This window comes from Molossus molossus, unplaced genomic scaffold (assembly GCF_014108415.1).
Source record: "Molossus molossus isolate mMolMol1 unplaced genomic scaffold, mMolMol1.p scaffold_m16_p_11, whole genome shotgun sequence".
In the NCBI taxonomy this organism is placed as follows: Eukaryota; Metazoa; Chordata; class Mammalia; order Chiroptera; family Molossidae; genus Molossus; species Molossus molossus.
Window position 1 is genome coordinate 95489666 of NW_023425346.1, and position 21389 is coordinate 95511054.

A 21389-nucleotide genomic window follows, 5' to 3' on the forward strand; every position below is an offset into this window, starting at 1 on the left:
CGTCTGCTCCGCAAGGTCAGCGGGGCTCCGGGGGCACCTGAGGATGGCCACGCAGGTGACACTGGAGAGTGAGCTGCTTGTGAGCAGACAGAGGGCAGAGGAATGAGCACAGGACAGTGTCCTAGACAGCGCATCTCAAGGGCCAAAAGGCCCCGTGTCAGGAGGTACCATGGATGGTTCTGGAAACAGGTTCTGGAACTATGTTTACTTTTACATCATGTCACCTTATACTCTTTGTAAGACAAGGTCTACTCTGGGGCCATAACCTAACAAACAGCTCATCGTGACCCAGATCAGAATCCAGACGAAGCATGACCTCCCTCCAAAAAGGAAAAACTGGTAAGACCACACCTCATCAAAATTAAAAATATTTGCTCTACATAAGACTCTGCAAAATGATGAAAAGACAAGCTACAGACTAGGAGAAAATATCTGCAGACCACAAATCTGACAAAGACTAGTACCCAGAATACATAAAGAACTCTCACAATGCAACAGTAAAAACAACAATGCAGTCAGAAAATGGTCCAAAGACATAGACTGACGTTTCTTTGAAGAGGATACACAGATGGCAAATAAGCCCATGAAAAGATGTTTGGCATCGTTCACATTAGGGAGTGCAAATTAAAACCACGATGGGCTATCACTACACACCCATCAGACTGTCTAAAGGAAAAACTAATGATAACACCAAATGCTGGAGAAGATGCAGAGAAGTTGGAAAACCCAAACATTGCTGCTGGGAATGGTAAATGGTACAGCCACTCCGGAAAAGAGTTCGGCAGTTCCTTACAAATCAAAGCATGCATTGAACCACATGATCTAGCAGTCTTGGACATCCATCTCGGGAAAATGAAAATTCACGTTCACACAAAAAAGTGCATATCAGTGTTCACAGCATCTTTACTGGTGATAGCCCCACACCGTAAACTACCCAGATGTCCTTCGATGGGTGAACGGTTGAACAAACCATGGCACATTCATAGCCCAGAACACTACCCAGCAAGAAAGAGGATGAACTACTGATACAAACAGCAACTCGGATGGATCTCAAGGGAATTCTGCAGAGTAAAAGGTCAATTACTAAAGGTTATATACTGTATGATTCTGTTTATAAAATGACAAAAATGTAGAGATGGAGAACATTTTAGTGGGTACCAGGAGTTGGGGAAGATGGGAGGGAAATGGTGGGTACGACTGTCAAAGGGTAACGTGAGGGGTCCTTGTGATAGAACTATGCTGTATCCTGACTGTGGTGGTGGCCACACAATCTACAGGTGATAGAATCACACAGCAGCACGCGCACACACACACACGAATGCCTGTAAAACTATTGAAATCTAAATAAGGTAGATGAATTGGACCAGTGTCAATTTCCTAGTCGGGGTATTTACTGTTGCGCCCAGTAGTTATGCAAGTTGTTACCTTTGGAGGAACTAGGTGAAGGGTATATGGGATGTCTCTGCAGTATTTTTTTTAACTGCATAGGAATCTACAACTCTGTCAATATCAGAAATAACAACAAAAAAAAACCCCATGTTTTAAAATGTTAGCCAGCAAACAAAGGCACCTTTACACAGATCATTTATTATTTACTTGACTGCCTTTCCCAATCCTGCAAGCACACTAAAAATGTCAATATTCTAAGAAATATATCAATGATGTGTTTGCTTAATTGTGCCTTTCCATAATTTGTGACAGCTCCAAGTCTTAGACTTCTCGGCCTCTAAAGGCTCCTGAGACAAACCACCCAAGTTCATACCCCTACATCCACTACAATGAACTGTGTGACTCTGACAGGTACATAACTTCACGGAGCCTCAGTTTCTGCATCTGTACAATGGGTATAACAACAGTCCCTGCCTTACGGACTGCTGTGAGGCATGAAAAGGGGGAACACATCTCAGGTTCTTCGATCAGTAACTGAACACACTGAGGGTTCAAGCAAAGCTGCCATCTACTGCCATTATCATGGAGAGCTAGGGCGTCCTTGGTCTCTCCCCTCAGCCTCTGAGGGTCTACTTACCAATCCATCTTACCAGTCCCCTCAACTACAAAACATCCCCAGATTCCAATTTCTAAAAATTAAAAGGAATTTTAAAAGCTGCCTTTTCTATTTATTTGTGGTCTTTTCTTCATTTGTGGCCCATTTTCATGTCTTTGCTGTCGAAGGATTCAAGGGTCTAGCTAGCATGTGACTTTATCAGAGTTTTACCTCTGGCCACCAGTCCTCAGGGAAGGTGACCTGAGTGGCCTTGTGCTCTGGGGGAGAAGCAGCTGGGCCCATGCAGCCTCCAAGATGGCCCTGGTGACGGGGCAGGAAATGACCGATGTCACTGGGTGAAACACCAAATGGGCGTCAGGCTCTGCCGACTTTCTCAGTGTTATTTCCAAGAGGGCCGGGACTACGAATAAGGAAAAGTGTTTCCTACCAGCGTAAACTGAAGTAAGTCACGATTAGACTACAACAATTTTTAAAACATTCCAGTGTTTTTAAAAGCCCTGCCGCAGTGGTCAAGAGACTCGAGGGTAGGAGTCTGGACTGTAAGCTGGGTCTCGTCACTGGGTTATTTGCTTAGAGGGAGGAAACATCTAACGCAGAAAGTGCTCGATGATTGCCCAACGAGGCCATTCAGAAATACCGGAGCTACACTGGAAACCTATTGTGATGGAAACTAAAAAGAAGAGGTAATCTAGGAGAAATAGCTTACATTTTAGCAAGCATTGCAGACTCTAAAACCCTTTCTTTTTTTAAAAAAAAAAAAAAAAGATTGTGTAGAATGATAGAAGTCATTTTTTCCATTTTGGCAGAAATTTTCGGACAGGAGGAAAAAGTCCTCCTCACTCTCCCTAGGCTTGCTGTTCCTGCAGGTGCTGTAGCTCAGTAAGTGGGCGCCCCATCCACCCAAGAACCTGAGTTGAGAGTCTGGGTGTCATCCTTCATCCCTCCCCTGCCCCCATTAGGACCAGCAAGCTCGACAGCTCTTCCCGAATGGTCTACTCTCTCCTCCTCCTCTGCCCTCAATCCAGACATTAGTCTCCTACACCCAACACACTGCCTGCCCTGCCCCAGTGGCCTTGCCGATGGGGAAGGCTGACCACGCCCCTCAGCACCAAGACCTGTGGCAAACCCCTCAGTGGCTTCCCTAAGTTCTCACAATGAAACACAAGCCTGCTCCCACGGCCTGTGCGCTGGCCTCCAGGTCTGGATTTGGCTTCCTTCTAGATGTACGCGCTCCCCCTGGGAGGCTGCAGAACCGACCCAGCTGCAGGCTTCCGTGCATGCTTCCTTTCGGACTAGGACATTTGTCATCTCCCGTTCTCTTTGGGCCTGTGGGTGGGGCAGGGCCCTTGTCTGTCCTGCTCACCACTCTTCCCCGGCATCTGCCCCGGCCCTGGTGCTCTTTGCCAGAAAGGCACTGACGAGGAAGGCAGGCCTTCAATCTTCGGCACGATTCGCTTCATGTACTAACCCCGATGACAGAGGCCACCATCTTATAAGCAGGTTGCAATCCAAAGGATTTGGGGAAATCGTTTTTTAAAAGAAATTCTAGAGCAAGCTTTCACAACATTGGCTCTGTTGACATTCTGTGTGGTGGGGGCTGTCCTGTGCATTATAGCATGTGATGTATTACAGCGTTATCCCTGGCCTCCACCCAACTAGATGCTAGTAGTGCCCCGCTCCCCAATTATGACAACCAAATTAAATATCCGCAGACATTGACAGATGTTTCTGGAAGAGAGAGGAGGCTCATCCCTGGTTGAGAATCCCTGATCCGGTGAAAATTAAGAAGTGGTGGGCTGGACTTTAATGCTGCCCACAGAATGCCCAATTAACCCATACTTTGAATCACAGGAGCAAGAATGCATTTTAACACAGTACCAACTAACAGCACATGTCTACTGACCACTGTTTTTTTTTTTATCCTCACCCGAGGACATTTTTCCATTTTTTGTTCAGGTAGAGTAGGAGGGGGAGAGAGGAACAGAGAGAGAAACATCGACGTGAAGGGACACATCGAGTGGCTGCCGCCCGCACGACTGACCAGGGCCGCGGACAAACTGCAACCGAGGTACATGCCCTTAGCGGGAACCGAACCCGGGTCTCTCCAGACCGCAGGCCGACGCTCTAACCGCTGAGCCAAACCGGCCAGGGCTACTGACCACTGTTTTTAACGTCATTTCCGTGGGAACATGCATTCCAAACTCCTGGCCATGTCTGTCCACCACCATGGAGGGCAAGGTAGGTCCATCCCAAGACTCAACTTGGCTTTCTATACCAGGACGCTTGGTGATGTCTGATGTGAAACAGGTGTCAAAGAAGGGGGTGGGGTGGAGTGGACAGAAAATCAGAGAAGAGCCAGGGAAAGGATGGGGCTCCTTGTACCGAATCTGATCTTTCTTTTGTCTGGGACGTGAAAACCGGAAAGAGATGGAGAACGCCTTAGTGCTTCGTCCCTCCTGAGGGCACCAGTTCCTCCAATCCTCGGGCAGCACCTTCTCTTTCTGTCCACAGTGTGGCGCAATCCAGGAAAGGACTGAACCTCAGCCCTGCTCTACCCCTTGGGCTAACGGTATCCTGGGCTTGGAGCACCTCGTCAGGAATGTAAAATGACTTCCTCGTTTTACCTGCCACACGGCAACAATATTTCCAATTGTTGGTTAAATTGCAAATGCCCCGTGAGTCATTTAAATAAATCTCACATGTATGAAATAGTCAATTGTGTTCTCAGAGCAATTCCCAGCTGTAAAAATAGAGCCACACGGAACAGATTTTTTTTTTTCTGCAGCTAATTGAAAATACTGCACATATAATGCATGATTTAAAGCACCCAGGAGGAATTTCAATTTGTGCTCTCTGTTTTAAAATGTACAATCAAACGCTGTCTTAAAGCACTCCGCGCATTTAAGTCGATATTGCCTGCCTGAAGCACCCCAACCTCCTAAACTACATTTCCACACTACGAATTGATGACCTGAGATTTTTAATGCTCTGGGTGACTTTCAAAACAATGGCTTTAATAGGGCTGTGTTTCCTGAGACAACAAACACTCCTAGACTTGACTGATTCAAACGTCCGTGGCCCAGAGAAAATCTCCCTAACGGCAGCAAGAAGCCTGCCGGGAGAAAGGGACGCAGAGATGAGAACATCCTCTCTCGGGAGCCCAAGCAGGGACCTCTCCAGTGCGCACAGCGCCACCCCGGAGTTAAAAGGACGCCTCCGGATCCTTGATGTTTGATCAGGTGGGCGTCGGCCGAGTCTGTGAGGATGACGAAGGGACTGTCAAAGTGACATGTGCCAGTGAAGAAGCGCCCGGACTGGGGCCTGGGGAAAAGGGAGGTTACCGGGCTCACGAGCATCTTCCATTCCTAGCAGAGCATTAGAGCTGGCTCAACACTCAGGTGCCTTCCTGGATGACGTGAGGTTCTGAGGTCCTGCCCCACAGCTCAGGCACAACAGAAGATGTCGTCACAGGGTGAAGGGCGAGCTCGGCCTGACCTTGGGCTGCAGGCAGGCAGTGCACAGAAGTACTTAAAGGACTAGGAAACAGAGTAGACCGTGGTGGGCAGTACTAGGGAGTTCCAGGCAAACACGGGTGTCCATTTGCCTTTACATACAACCACATTAAATGCGATTGTCAATGTCTTTATAGGGTAAATTAGGAAGAGGTGAAAAGCAGAAAGGAGCTGTAACTTACCCGACTAGCTAAGATGAGAGTGACCAGCAGTACTGGTAATACTCTCAACAATGAAGATTAAAAAGAAAAAGATAATCAAACTAGCAAAGAATTAAAAGCATCAGAATTTGCCCTAGCTGGTTTGGCTCAGCAGTTAGAATGTCGGCCCACGGACCAAAGAGTTGCGGGTTCAATTCCGGTCAAGGGCACGTACCTCAGTTGTGGTTTGGTCCCTGGACCTGGTTGGGTTCTGCAGGAGGCAACCAGTCAATGTGTCTCTCTCACATCAATGTTTCTCTCTCTCTCTCTCTCTCTCTCTCTCTCTCCTACTCTATCTGAAGATAAATGGAAAAATATCCCTGGGTGAGGATTTTTTAAAAAAGCCATGAAAATTTAAAGTCAAATAACACAGTAGACACTTGATGTGTATTTATTGAATGAATTAAAGTACACTCACAACTCAGTGTCATTCGTTACATATGCAAACCTTTAACCTTTAACTTTTGTTCCACAGATTAAGAAACCGAATTAGAAATAATGACAGGATGCAAAAATGATGTTTCAATAACCTGTCATCAAGAGCGAACATCTTCTATTACCGGTAATGTGACACGACATCCCCATCAGTTGGGGACGGAGGCACCTGCTACGTGGAGCTCAGCGGACAGTGGCCTCCTGTGCTCCGGCTGAGTGGGAGCGGCCTTAGGCCACAGGGAACGAACCCAGGGTGAGTTCTGTGACTTGAACCATCATCTCTCTTACTTGCTTTTGTACTGTACTTATTAATTAACCTTCCCGTAACAAATGGGATCTTGTTAATGTGGGGAGTATGCTAATTGGCCAAGGGACCATCTTTCCGTTCTTCCATCTTTCGTGGGTCTGGAAACTGTCAGTCTCTCTGACCTGTAACAGTCCTTGGGGTCCTGACAAGATCTGGCTTATCTTCTATGCCTCACGCCGCGGGTCCCCGAAGCAATGCCATCTCAGGACAGCCACCTGCGCAGGCGGCTGCTCGGACATCACGCAGATAAATGCAGCACCACTGGCGACCCATCCTATGGTTTTTCTTCTCCCTTTGGCACCACTGAGTATTTATTTACAACCTTTCTTTCCCCTGGGAAAATGGAGGGAAGGCAAGCAAGCGCTGAGGTTGTGTTTCCAAACCGATCCCTCCAGTCTTACCCCCCCGAACACCTCATCTGTAGCACTCACTGGGCAGATTACTGACACAGTGCAGCACTGAGGGTCAGGGTGGCGGGTCTGCTCCGGGGAGGACTCGTTCATACCATGGCACAGGAGAGCAGAAAGCTACCCAATTCTGATGCAGTTTCACTATTGGGTTTAAATCCTCGGCAGGCAATACACCCCCTAACTGTTCCCTCCACGATGGTGTGCCACTGTTCTAGACTGTCTTGTATTATTCAACTATCACAAATATGCCTGTTCGACCTAAATACAAAAATCCTCAAAGTTGCTCTGTGTTGTGGAGACTTCTGTGTCCCTCAGAACACCTGATACATAGCAAGTGCTCAAACACTAGGTCTTAAACTGAATGTCACCCAAATACAACAGGGCTGCCACCTCTGGTCCTTTGAAGACCTGTGTGGGCCAGATTCACCCAGAATACGTCTTGGGGAATCTCTTTACTCTCTAGGAATACTCGTCTTTGAGATCATGAGAGGGAAGAACATGGTAAAAGGAGACACGAACCAGCCAAGTGGCTTTAAGGAATAGATGGCAACGGTCCCCAGGTCAGTGGGGTGGTCTGGGGGCTGATTAAGGGTGGGTGGCAGGTGGTGGCAGATCTGTCATCACACTGTGCCCAGACTTGGCATCCGGAGAGGTGACAAGTGACAGGCGCAGAGACATGAGCTCTCACCCTGCCAAAGCCTTGACCTTGCCAAGTGACCTAAATCACTATACTTCCTATTTCCCTGTATTTCTCTGCAAGGAAGGTCACATCCTCATCATTTGCCTTCTCCAGCTATGAAAATGGGGCACAGAGAGGGCACAAAACTACCAAGCAGAGAGCTGGGGTTTAAGCCCAGGTTGGTTTAACTCCCAAATGCATCCTCTGTGCAGCGACGTTCTGACCTTTCACTGTGGGCCCTGCATCACGGCGCAGCCACCACTGCGTCACCGCCGTCAACCACCAAACACGATGCTCCAGAATCGGAAATCTCCACGGCACAGACACATGGGGGGATATCTCAGCAGGGTGCTGCGCACACCTGAATCTCAGTTTTCTCACCTGTAAACTAGGACCAATCTCTACCTTGCAAGGGCTGTTGGGATTCAACAAGATCGTATGTAAAATGTACCCAACAGTACTGGACACACTGATGATTCATCGTCTTTCATTCCCTTCTCCTCCCTTCAAGCACCTTTTGGGCAGGTACTGTGAAAGGAGCTGAAAATAATCAGACCAAAAAATCTTTGAGGGTTCTTATCAGGACAGAAAAGACACACACACACACACACACATAAGTAGAACACAGGTAGAGAGTGAGATAAAAGCATAATTTTGTCTTTGTACATGTGAGAAAATGCTATCCTATTCACAGAAATTTTAGGCTAATAAGTGATAAAGTATACATGTGTATGGGAACAACTACGCTGAAAGGGCTTGCTGAATTAATTCACATTAGTCTGATTAGCACTTGAATATTCATAATTTACCACCTTGCTGCACAAGAACAGGTTTACTTTGAATACTTTAGCATCTCTGGCTAATCCTCCAAATGGCTATTTTAATTAACATTTCATTAAGAAATGAACACAGGTTTGGCATAAGATGAAGTGAGTCTATCGGTAAATTAATTTCAAAGAGAAAATCCACACCTTTCGAAAGAAAGCTCTCTTTATAATTAAGTCATCACACAGAATCTCCGCGGCTTCTCCCATCCCATTGTCCGAGCAACAGTTCAGATGTGGACATATGCTGAGTGCTACATAAAATCTCAAATGAATATTAGCCAGTACATTCCCCAAAAGTCCTATTAATGGCAGCATAGAATACATTTCCTATCTGAGAATGTTTGCTGAAGTTAACTCAACATTCACAGAACCCCTTTGTATAATGAGGGAATCAAATCATAATTAAATAACCACGTGTTTCAAATACATTCAGTGTAAGTTTTAAATGGTTATTTCTGGGTATCTGGACATCACTGGATGCAGAAAGAATGACTTTTCCACAGTCTGAAAAACAGGAACAAAAAGAGAAGGTTCTGGGTGCTACACTTGCAGAGACTAAAATGTTACACCAAATAGATGATCTCCTATTCCACAGACATTTATTCATTCTTCATAACTAACATAAGAAAGGAAAAACAGCCCTGGCCAGTTTGGCTCAGCGGTTAGAGCGTCGGCCTGCGGTCCGGAGAGACCCGGGTTCGGTTCCCGCTAAGGGCACGTACTTCGGTTGCAGTTTGTCCCCGGCCCTGGTTGGTCGTGCGGGTGGCAGCCACTCGATGTGTCCCTTCACGTCGATGTTTCTCTCTCTCTCTCCCTTCCTCTCTCTCCCACTCTATCTGTACCAAAAAATGGAGAAGTATCCTCGGGTGAGGATAAAAAAAAATAAAAAAATAAAAAAAATAAAAAAAAAGAAAGGAAAAACAGCCGGCCTGAAATGTGCCCCTGGAAAGGCCCCCTGGGAACACAGCTGCTCGCGTTTCCGCATACAGGAGTGAGAGGGAGCTGATTTCAGCACCGACCATCTCTGCTCCACAGCCAGCCCTGGAGACCCGGAAGCCGGCGGGAAGGACAGATGACCAGCTGATTACTGGGAGTACTGCCAACCAAGAGTGTTACAGGAAAGGAGTCTGGAAACAAACCATGTGAATGCACAGAGCAGGTCGCTCATTCACCAGGTCAAAGACAGAATGAAAACATCAGTCCCACAGGACTTCAATGCTCACCTGGACACACAGAACCCCACCACCCCCTGGTGCCCTGGAAGTCAGCTTCATTTTCAGCCCTGTGCTCAGCACCTGGAGTATACTCTCTGCTCCGTCCTCATGAGACGTAGAACATGGTTGCTTTCATGCACAGAAACTGAGTTTTGGAAAAGTTTACCAAATTGGCTATGATCTCCTGGCCTCCAGTTGGTAAGAGATCAAATCTAGATTCAGACCAAAAACCAATGACCTGCAAATCATCCACACTCCTGATGACTACACTATACTAAGGAAGAAAATGAGCAGGGGACAAGTACTATTTAGAGGTGACAAATTTTGAAATAAATTAAACTGTTTTTTTAAAAAAACTATAATGACTTCGAAAGGGTAAATCTCAAACAATAGTTTAAGCGAAGTCTTCACAGGTTTGTGGAGTTCAATTAGGCATCTTTTAGAAATCATGTCCTACTTTCTCTTTGGTCCTTTGAGTCTGACCCAGCCTAAGTCATTCCCTTGGACTCTGGGTAAATGCACGCTACCTTTCCAACCGAAGGGCAGCAGTAGTTTTACAGCTTGAGTCCCATGAAAACACAAGTGTCTAAGGAATGAACTGGGGTGGAGGAGGTCCAAGGCATAAAAACAGTACTTCAAACATAACGCAGAAATATTAGCCTCTTCCTGTCTCGTGTGTTTTGGCTGTGTTATTGGGGGATATTATGCAGCCAAGTGAGAAGACGGTCTTCTGGGAGGAGGCACACTGTTTGACAGGCATTTCTTTATGAGAAGTTATGAAAACTGAAGGGATCTAACTCTTTGAACATTCACGGTATCAGCTCCCACACAGCTCACACATTTACCGACCTGGGTTCAGGCTCTGGCATGGACACACCCAGGTCGTGCGTATGACCGAGGACACCTCCACACTCTTTCCCAACTGTTCCAATGGATAGGCTATTACATCTGTCCTGCAGGCCGACATGAGGACAACACAGAGCCTCTGCCAACCGTAAACAAAGCTAATGGCAGTTGGGGTCACTTGCTGTGCACACCTCTCTCAATGCTCCCTCCCCTCCTGACCACATGTGACTCAGACACTGGCCAATCATGATATCCCATTCCCCTTCCCCAGCCATTGGTCCAGGGAATGGCACATGACCCAAACTGAGCCAATCACAGTGCCTCCTTAGGGTTTTTCCAGTTGGAACTGGCGGAAAGCCCCTCTTTCCTCCTTGATCACAAGCTGTAGGGAGGTAAGCCTGAGGCTACTTACAGTCATGGTGCTGGAATGAAGACAACCTCCAGAGACAGGAGGCAGGGAGGGAGCAAAGACAGCCCCAGGCCCTGAGTCTCCTCTAGGGCCAGTCACCTCTCGGGCCAGAGCTACCTCGGCCATGCCTCGGGGGTAGAAATGCAAACCAATAACTCCATCCTTCACTCAGCGTTTTTGAGCCAATTATTTTGATTGAGGGTTCTGTACTTTTAACCAAAAGATAACGCAGTAGTTAATAGCTCATATAATCTAAACAGCAATCAAATCCTCAATAAAATTATTTCTTCCTAAGTGGATTTCTTATTTTAAAAATGAAAAAAAAAAAAAAGAAATTAGTCGAGGAAGCAAACACCACCTTATTTATATAGCATTTTCTTAAATGAAAGAAAAATCTATTTTCATTTACAATCACCTTACTTATTTTGAGTGGACTTCATTTTTGGTGTTAAATTCTCTCACATACCCACATCCACTTTCAAAATTTGGTCCATAAAAATTTAGGCTCAAAACAAGTGGTTTTTTTTCTCTGGAGCTATATTAGTTGGTGCTAAATAGAGGGGAAAGAACGGATGCTAAGCACCCAGGTCACCAGGGTCCTCACCGCAGGGTTGAGGAGAGCATTACCAAAACAAAGTCTATTTACCAAGATTTGCAGTCACTACAAGAAATCCTTCTGCCTTTTCAAAAGATTTCTTTTCCCCCTTTTACACGAAAATCTCCTCCACATTATCTTTCTCTCAAGAATGAACTGATAAAAATAGAAGTCACAGTGGATTCCAATTCTGGAATTATCTGCTGAAGCAAAGGACAAAGTCTGAGGTCAAACTGAAGCAAGAGTTTGGGTCTTCTCGATCTAATCTTGAACTAGGGCACATCCACCCCAACCTTTGAAGGAATTCAAGGATAAAACAGGGGACATGTTTGTTAAAATGCATGAATGGAATTACAAATAGAAGATTGCTTAAGCGCAGTAGCCATCCAAATGCACAAAACGCCCAGAAGGAGCACCACCTTCTCCGGACTGGGCTTACATCCAGACCTAGAAATCTAACCAGAATATGGGGAGAATCACTGAATGTGTAAATAGACTTGGCCAGTTGGGTGAAAGGTGGCATTTCTCAAAAGAGAAATTAAATCATACTAATCTTAGTGTCTTAGACAAATTGTGAACTTATAGATAAAAGAATAACTTAAAGATACAGTTTATTACGTGTGACTCCTACACCGAAGGGTTATTTCGTTTTTTTATTTTTTATTTTTTTTCTTTATTGATTTTAGAGAGAGAGAAAGGGAGAGGAAAAGATAGAAACATCGATGATAGAGAATATCAATTGGCTGCCTCCTGCATGCCCCTCACTGGGGATTGGGCCCACAACCTGGGCATGTGCCCTGACCAGGAATCAAATCGGCGACCTCTTGGGGCATGGGTCAATGGTTAACCACTGAGCCACACCGACCGGGCTTATTTTGTTTTTTTAAAACCCAACACTGATTTTTCAGATCAGACATGTAATGTATTTATGAGGAAAGATAGTTTTAGAAAGAAAAGATGGGCACATTTATGGGTGAAGATAATGGTTTACAAAGAAGAGCCAAGTATATGGCACACAATTTATTTAATAGTTTTTATAAATCCCTCCAAGTGGGAATGCAAACTAAATCTTCATGTTGGCCCTCAATGCTATTTCTGAGTACTGAAGACCTAAACTATATGATTTCATAGTTTTAAAAGAAAAAGAAGAATTTCATGTAGATAAATATAATACTTTTTTAAAAATTTTTTCTAGTCCTGATATTGATGAGAAAGCTGGATCAGACAGAAAATAAGCCTAGAAGATACGTAAAAAATAAGACATCTTTCAGATCATTATTTCAACATTTGTATAGACAATGAAATTAAGTTGCAGGTGGTCAGCTGTACAAATCATTGTAGGTACAGCCCAGGCCCTCTTCCAACCCAGGGCTCTTTGCACCATACTTAGCTGAACACATTAACCAAAAAACTACTATGGGGGAAAAAAGTCAGCAAGAGGGCATGCATCACCATCCTTGAGACCGTTAATGGAAATAGAGCAGAAGCATTCTCCAAACTTGTACAAATCATGAAATACAGAGCACAGCCCAGCCAATGGACCTCACGGAAGACAGGACCAAGCCAAAGAAAGTTCAGCTGAGGACAACTGAAGACAGACACAGAAGCACTCTGTATTAGACTTCTGCTTTTTCTCTTCTGCTTTTCTTCTAAGTAATGTTCAATCTCAGAAGACAGGGTTGATCAAATATTTTGCTTTTCATGTGAAGATCTACAGGGTGGGGCAAAAGTAGGTTTACAGTTGTGAGTGTGTGAAACAGAGTTAATAAAACTATTATAATAATTGCAACCTGCATGTCCGTTTCCATACAAACAGCTGTAAACTTACTTTTTCCTCACCCTGCATAAGTAAATGCACAAGTACCAGAACCAGGGGTGAAGGTCTGGGGGGAGAGCTCCCCTCCAAACCTGAAAAGCAAGCACTCTTTCATGAAATATGTACTAAACGTATAACAAAAAAGGAACATGGTTTAGTTCAGAAATCCACTGAATGCCTGTGGGCCATACACCACCGGGGTGCAAACGAGCCTGGTCCCCAGGCGCGTGTGCCTGGCGCCGGGTTTGATGGGCAGAGCATGTTGCTGTGACACAGTAATGGTCGTCGGAGGCATCACCGGGTAGGGTGGACGCCTGAGTGCACACGCCACACCTCTGCCACAGAGGGGTTGCTGGCGGTAGGGATTTTTAGGAATGACATTAGGAATAGGTGATACTGGGCCCGGGTCTTGAAAAAGAGGGAAGTTACCCAGACAATCAGTGAAGACAGAAGGTGGAAAAAGGATTCCAGGCGGAGTTCAGTAGTGGCAAAGGCAAGGGGGTTGCGAGGAGTCTGCAGGAAGTTCGTTTTGCAAGAAATTAATGTTTTGGGAAGGGAGCATGGCAGGGAGGCGGGAAGGAACTGAAGAAAGCTTGGACTTGTCAGGTCATCACCAATGGCCTGCAGCCTGGGGCGTCGCTGCGGGGGACAGTGGCGCCACTGTGCCCTGGCTGAGTGCTGAGCTCTGGGGCAGGGCTGTCCCAAGACAACTGAGTGACTTTGGGAACATACAGTCTGACTCCGGGTACCATGTGTTACACGGGCCTGCCATGTTCTAAAGGCTGAGAGCGCCCAAGGCTGCCTGTACCTCCATATTCAGCCTCCCACTGCTGTTGGGACGTGGAATCCACCCATTTCCTCCCAGGGAGAGTGTGAGAGAGCGGGAGGGTGGACAGATCTGTGGAAATGCTTTGCAAACAGCAGAGACTGCATCTCGACACAGGTGAGGTAACACTCGATTTCTGTATCAACCACTCTCCCTACAGAAACTTGAGTACAACACCATGGCAAGATGACAGGGAGCCCACCTTTCAATCTGAGGCACCTGACCTGTGATACAACATGACCACTCCTTCAGGGTCAGGTTTGCCCCAAAGACAAGAGGGAGGCATGTGGCTTTTAGGAGGAGGGACACAGCAGATTTGGGATGGAGAGGCAGGAGGAAAGTCATCCCAGCAGTAACATGGTACACGGTTGTAAGAAGGGCAAAACCAGGTGTGAGAAATGAGGCAGGAAACCAGGTGGTGAGCCACTAGGGATCACACGCTGTGCTCCCAGCCAATGGTCTCCCAGCTCGGAGCTGCGGGAGCCAGGAAGCTACTGTAAGTGAGATCCATAGTTCCCGGGGGGGGGGGGGGGGGGGGGCCAGGAAGCAACTCCGGCAGAGCTGGGTGCTGGAAACTCCATGCCAGCCAAGTGTTGCCACATGGACATAGGAATGTAAGCCTCATGCTCCAGATCATCTGACTTTCAAGAGAAGCTGTAAATCCAGGGGACATCTTTTTTTTTTTTTTTTTTTTTGGTACGTGCCCCTAGCGGGAACGGAACCCAGGACACTCTGGTCCGCAGGCCAACACTCAAACCACTGAGCCAGCCAGCACTGGGACATCTAAATATTTCTAAATATAACTCAAGGTTTGTATACTTTGTCCAGGCCAACAATGCATCTGCCAGCTGGAGATGGCACACTGGCCACCATTTTGCTGCTTCTGGACTCTAAAGCAGGGCACCCAGCATGACCTAGGAGAGATTTCCAGGACTGCAAAGCTCGGAGAAGCAGTACGACTGGCAGCTGTCTGGATGTGGGGAGTGCTGGGAGGGCCTCGCGTCACCATGAGGTTCCTGTTCTAGCACCTTCGTGAATGACAGAGCCACCAGAGGTGGTGGGGGAGGCAAATTTTGGCTAAGGATGAAATGTGTCTGGGGTGGATGGTGAGAACTAAAACCAGTTCTGGACTTATTCTAGGTGTTTTGCCTACAGGGCATGGATAAGCCCACCAGGCTATAGGTAACTAGCTGGAGACACCAATCTGGGACTCCATTTGTACCTGATGATAGTTGGAGCTGTGGGCACGTGGTAAAGACGACGTAGAGCAGAAAAGGAGTAAGAAGAGAGCACTTGGTCACCCCAGGAGGTAGTGGAGATGCCAGGGAGGCGGAAGATAAAGCAGGAGATGCAACTAGGGAAGGAAGAAAAGATCGTATCTAATTCCACAGAGGTCTCAAGAGCGTCGTCAGGGTGACCTGTTTAAGAATTGTGGGGTCTTCTACTTTGAGAAGACTCGCCAGCCGACAGAGAGCTCAGAAGCAAGGGGCAACCAGGAAAGTAGTAACTCATTTAAGAAGCCCCGGCAGACCCGGTGGTAGATGGAGATGAGGTGAGGATGTAGGGAGAAGGGACATGATGGAATTTTGAAAATACTATGAAGAGTTCATAGGGAGTCATTAGGCGCTGCCACAGGTTCCCTGCCCCAACTTGAGTTTTTTCTACTATTCTACCCTATCCATGTTTTATCATCATACATGTTATCATAGCATAATGCGGTTTGCTCTTTCTTTCCTCCCATAAGAACAATTCAAATAGAGCAGGGGCCTTCTATATCTACTATACATGAATGCCTGGACAGAGTAGATGCTTAAAAATATTTCTCGGGGGACTGGGTAAATTTGGAAAAATCTGAAGGAGGGAAATGAGGTAGGATGTGGAGAGATTTTAATCCAGTGACCCCTACTGACTGGGAAGAGTGGGCCACAAAGTCACCCACCAAACAGGAAGGAGAAAGAGAAGGGATCTCTTATGCAGAAGGAGGAGGAAGAGAAGAGATCTCTTGTGCAGAAGAAGAGTTGCAATGGGAGTGTCAGTTAGCAACCTGGAAGGTTGGTTCACAAGATGCTAAAGTTTCTTATTTCACAAGGTGAGCATCTCTGGGCGAGGACAAGCCTTGGATGTAGAGCACTCCTGCAAGAGTGGGTGGAGGTCTCTGGATCTGAGACCCTCCCGGATCAAGAGCATCCCTCACATGGACCTGGGAGTAGAGGAGAGAAAAGGAAGCCCGGGAGCCAAAGTCTGCGGTGCTGCGGGAGAACGACTGAATGGCAGAGGAAGCCGCATGGAGGAGTAGCTGGGACCTGGCTACCTCACCACCTACTTTCCAAACTCCGCTGCTTCAATCCGACTGGTATTCACTCCCCAGTGTCTGAAACTGAAATCGAACGTCCTTTGAGACTGAGTCACGGTTGTCCCGTGAAGTTCACCGGAGACACATTTTCTGTATAGATTCATTTTTTTTTTTAAAGAATAAAAGATAGATGGCATCTTGTTGCCCTCCAATAATTGCCCCGCACCGTACAATATTTTCAAATACTATTTTAATAGAGAATTAAAACTTAAAGAGTTGAAAGAAACCTTAGATTATTTAGGCTAACACCTTCATTTACACAGCTGAAGAAAGTTTTCTGCTGAAATGCTGCAAACAGCATGTAATTACTGATTTAGATATGCAGATAGCCTGGAAAGTATCTTTGATTTTGGAAGTGCACTTTAGATAGACAAATTAGCAACGCTTACATTTCTTTATGTGCAACTTTTGATATGAAATCTCCAAAGTAAAAAAAATTATCACATAAATTGTTCCTGAACAGTTCAGAGAAGTAAATTGCTTCCTGGCTTGAAAGAGGAAGTCAAACCTTCAAACACCTCCTTATGTCCATGCTAAATATACGGATATTCTCTGCAAAACAGTTAAAGCAAGCCAGCAGCATTTGAGATTTCTCAAGAGAGACACGCACGAAGATTATTTTTCTTTCACTAAAACACTAAAACCTTCAGCAGCATCTTCCACAATACCTGAGGTACAGTGAACGCTGTCTTATGTAATCGGAGCCTTCCCTCTCCAATCAGTTTGTAGGCAAAGACCCAATTCAGCCAGAATTTCTGAGTGCTTTCACCTTACCTGTAGTCACTAATCAGCACTGCAATTTCCACTGGTTCAAAAGATGAAAATAGCAGAGACCTGCTGCATAGGGTCAAAACGGGTGCCAGGGGTCAATTTAAAGCCCCCCCCCCTCCTCTGGTGACCCCCACCTTGTGAAGGCGCAGAACAACAAGTGAGGGTCCGTTTGTCTTTCCCTGAACCGCGGCGCACACACAGAGCACGGGTAGGGGAGCACCTGGGTGCCTCGGGTTCAGGGTTACGGGCGCCAGCTAGGATGGACCGCAGAAACCACGCGCCCCCAGGAGGACTCCCGGCCGCGGGCACACCTGGACGCCCCGGAGGCGCGGACGCTGCTCGCCCTGCCGGGTCCTTCCCGGTTCCCGGGCACAGGGGCCGGGGCGCGCACGCCGCCTTGGCCGCGGCTGCCTGAGGACGGCTGAGAAAGTTCCTCCGCCTCGACGCCGCCGCCACCGGGCCCCGCTCGCCCCGCAGCCCCCCGGCCCGGAGAAGGGTCGCCGCAGGGAGCCGGCGGCCCGCGGAGGGACTGTCCCCAGCTCAGGGGCAGCGCCAGCTGCTCTCCCCACCCCCGGCCCGAGGCGCCCAGGATCGGCCGGGGCGCGCAGCCCGCACTCACCGGCCCTCGCTCGGGATCCCAGTTGGCGAGCCGAAGCCGGTGGCGGCGGGCGGGGAATCGGAGGCCGGAGAGTGGCGGCGGAGGCGCGGAGGAGGGTCAGAGAGGGAAGCGGCGGCGGCGTCTGCACACTTCGCGTAGCGGGAGCAGCCAGTGCACCCCGGAGCGCTAGCCAGTGGCCGCCGCGGCGGGGGCTTTATCGCCTCCCGCCCGCCCGGCCCCCGCCCCTTCCTGCCAACCCCGCCCCGCCCCGCCCCGCCTTCCCGCCGCCTCCTTTGTGTGCCAGCGGGCCGCAGCGTCCCCGCGCCCGTACTCCGGGACGCCCCCACTTTGGCCGCCGCCCCGCGGATACCGCCCCCAAGGGGTCCCAGTCGCGGGACTGCGCCCAGAAAGCGCCGGGAGACGCGGCGCCCGCCCGCGCCGAGCTGCACGTGGGTCGCGGCGATCCGGGTGTGGGTGGGAGGAGGAGGGACCCACGGGCTCGTGGCGCGTCCCTGGGACGCAGGGCGAGCCGTCTTAGCTGTCCCCTGGGAGAGACAGGGGAGCGCCCTGGGACAGTGCCCGTCGGTTCGGGTGATGGGGATAATAGTGCCCGGTCGCCGCCGGGAAGGGGCAAATCACCCCTAGAGTTGCTTCGTAGGTGCCCGGAGCCGACTTCTTTGGCCACGGAGACAGAGGAGCGGCAGCCGGTCGCCTTAGGCGTGAGGCAGACCAGGGATCCGGAAAACTGGATCCTGGCTGCGGTGACAGCATGAGGAGCCCGCAGAGTGCTAGGAATCCAGCCTTTCCGACCCTTGACTACAGTGGAGGGAACCGGACCTTGTGCGCAACAGCGAGGAGCCTACCCTTGGGGCCCGCGACAGATCCCGCCAGGCTCCCAGCTGGGTTACCCCGATCTCAAGTGTTCAGCCCTCCTTCGGGTCAATTTAGGTTTGTGGGGACCCAACTTAATGACATAATCTACATTGCCCTTAGACAGTACGGAACCCTCACCAGCAGGCCCAGGGCCCCAGCGGTGAGAAAGAAATGTGGTAAATCTCCTAAAACACAACCTTGAGTTGAGGCTGTATCCACAGATCAGAGCAATTTGGAATCTGCAGCTGGCGCGTGGGCGACCATGCTAGACGGTGTGTGCATGTGTTAGGGTGAGAAGTCGCTTGTAAGTGTAAAATCTGGGCTAGCCTCTCTTAGAGCTGTGGGTGGTTGGCCCTTAAATAAAAAAGGAAACCGTTCACAAAAAGAAAGCCTGTCTCATTATTTACAGCCATGCCTAATATTTCTATCCAACTGCAGAGCAGGATGTAAATCCTTTTTCCTTGTATTTCCCTGGGCCTGAAATGCGACCCCTCTCCTCCACCCATTATCTCATGATCTTCTCATGACTGCCTCCTTATACTTCAGGTCACAAGTCAAATGGCACCTTCTTAGGAAACCTTCCCTGACCACTTGACCACCTTCCCCTTCTACAACCTATTGCTTACTTCATAGATCTCACCAAGCTTTGATTTTTCCTTTTCTTTTACTTGTTTTCACTAGTTTTCTCCCACCCTTCCTCGTGATACTATATGCTCCCAGAAAGCAGGGAAGAGAAACCAGTTCAACATGGTTTCCAACTCACCCAGTCCCTAGTGACTAGAGCCGATGCTACAGATAATAGTAGTTTCTCAGTAAATGATTGTTGGAGGTTGGGGAAAAGAAATGCCTGGGGGCTACTGACAGGATAAGTACTGCTCCGGAGACAGTGCTATGGCATAATCGAGTCAGGAGGGTGAGCTGGATCTGGGAAGAATAAACGGGATGGGGCAGGAGAGGAGTAAAAGCCTGGAGGTGTGTTTGAGAAGCTGGCAGGAGTCTCTTCCAAATGGAAGTCAGGACTAGTGGAGAAACACACTAGAACCAAGAAGTATGGGTGAAGCCAGGTTATAAAAATGTGCCTGATTCCCCACATCCATTTCTATCTTGTATTCACTGAAAATTTTTATTGAGATAACTGTGGGTTCACAGAGAGGTCCCTTGTAAACTTTCCCCATTGGTAACATTTTGTTAAACTATGGTATAATTTCACAATCAGGATTTTAACATCGCCACATTGATGCATATCACAAACACTTTGGCTAATAATTATTTGCCATTTTAAATTTTTAGTAAACTTACTCTAAAGTTAAAAAAAAAAGTAGTTACTCTAAGTTTTTGAAAGAAATGCACAAATATTATTTTAAAGGATTTCAGTCTCTTGTCCTAATGGAACAAACATTGTTTTAGGGAACAAAAATGTTTTATTTTACCAATTAGAGTGTATTTAGGTTCCAGATTCTTCACATACAAAAGACCATTAGAAGTCTTTGGGACTTACCTCTTTTGTTTACATTTTAGTGTCATTCACTTCCCTGTCCTATCCAGTACTATTGAAGGAACATTGTGAGCAATACTGTGCATGACTTGTTAATTCTGAAATCAGACAGGATGCAGTGTTAACTAATATGCTAAAGCCCAACCACTAATGTGCCTTTCTCTCTCCTTGGACATTGGATGGGACTGCCAATGAGCATCTCCCAAAGGGAAATGATTCAAGACAAAGACGCTTTCTGCCAGAGGTATATGCCGGGAATACCAACTATGCTTATTACAGAATGTGCATGGATGGTGTTGGCCAGCCTTCCTGATGCCAGTAAGAGGATACAGAAGCAATCTCCCAAGCTTTCAAGTGACATTCAAGTCACCAGGCCCGTTGACACCCATCATCAGGGGGCTGCTCAGCTGGTGCTCAGGAGCAGCAGCTCATCAAGTGTTTGACCCTCCTTGAAGTCTATGTCTCATAGATGTGCACTTTCAACAGGCATGCGCCTCGCCTCTCTACCTGGGTCTTGTTTGAGAAAACCAAATCATCAAACGCACCTACCTGCCTCTTCCTTTGCAACTTTACTTTCACTGAAAAATTTCATTTTGTCCTTGTGTTGTGTGGCTTGTCTTAATCCTTGGAGAGAGCTTCAAATTGTTTATTCCTTTAAAAAGTGAAAAAAAAAAAAAAAAGTGACCTGGAGTTTAGCCAGCTCCAGCCAGTCTCTGAGTTTGGCTTTGTGTCTATAAGCCGCAGTTGGGAGAAACGCAAGAAATGCCCAAACAGAATAAAACAAATGATCTATTTAGTCTCGTTTCCTCTCTTGGAAGAGGTCCAGTGTTGAGTGCTTTGGAAGAAGATGAAAATCCCCCTGCCCTACCTCCCTGCTCCCCCATACACCCTAACAGTATGACCTTGTATTTAAGTAAAAACTATCCTTAGCTTCCAAAGGGTGATGTGTATTGTCTGGAAGAATGACTGATGTTTTGATAATAAGATAATAGCTGCTCCTCGCCTATCTAACCCGGGTGGAAAACACATTACCCCACAAGACAACTTGTTACACAACATCATAGATGCAAACACTGTTACGTAAGAGTGTTTCAGCCAGGGGAAAGGAGACTGGTTATAACAGTTCACTTATACAATTAGTATCTAGGGCGGTTGCATTGTTATGATTTTTTTTTAGCTTATAAAAGTCATTTGTCTTTTTATTTCCCTTTCAAGTTG

At 47.4% G+C, this 21389-nt stretch overlaps 1 protein-coding gene across 1 annotated transcript in view; it reads right to left on the reverse strand.

The window, feature by feature from the left end:
• SERPINE2 (serpin family E member 2) overlaps nt 1-17966 on the reverse strand; it is a 56385-nt gene extending 38419 nt beyond the window's left edge. Inside the window, exon 1 of the mRNA XM_036253393.1 lies at nt 17825-17966. The gene's annotated coding sequence lies outside the window, so the exon portion shown is untranslated. The remainder of the gene's footprint in view (nt 1-17824) is intronic.
• Between the last annotated feature and the right edge of the window lie 3423 nt (nt 17967-21389).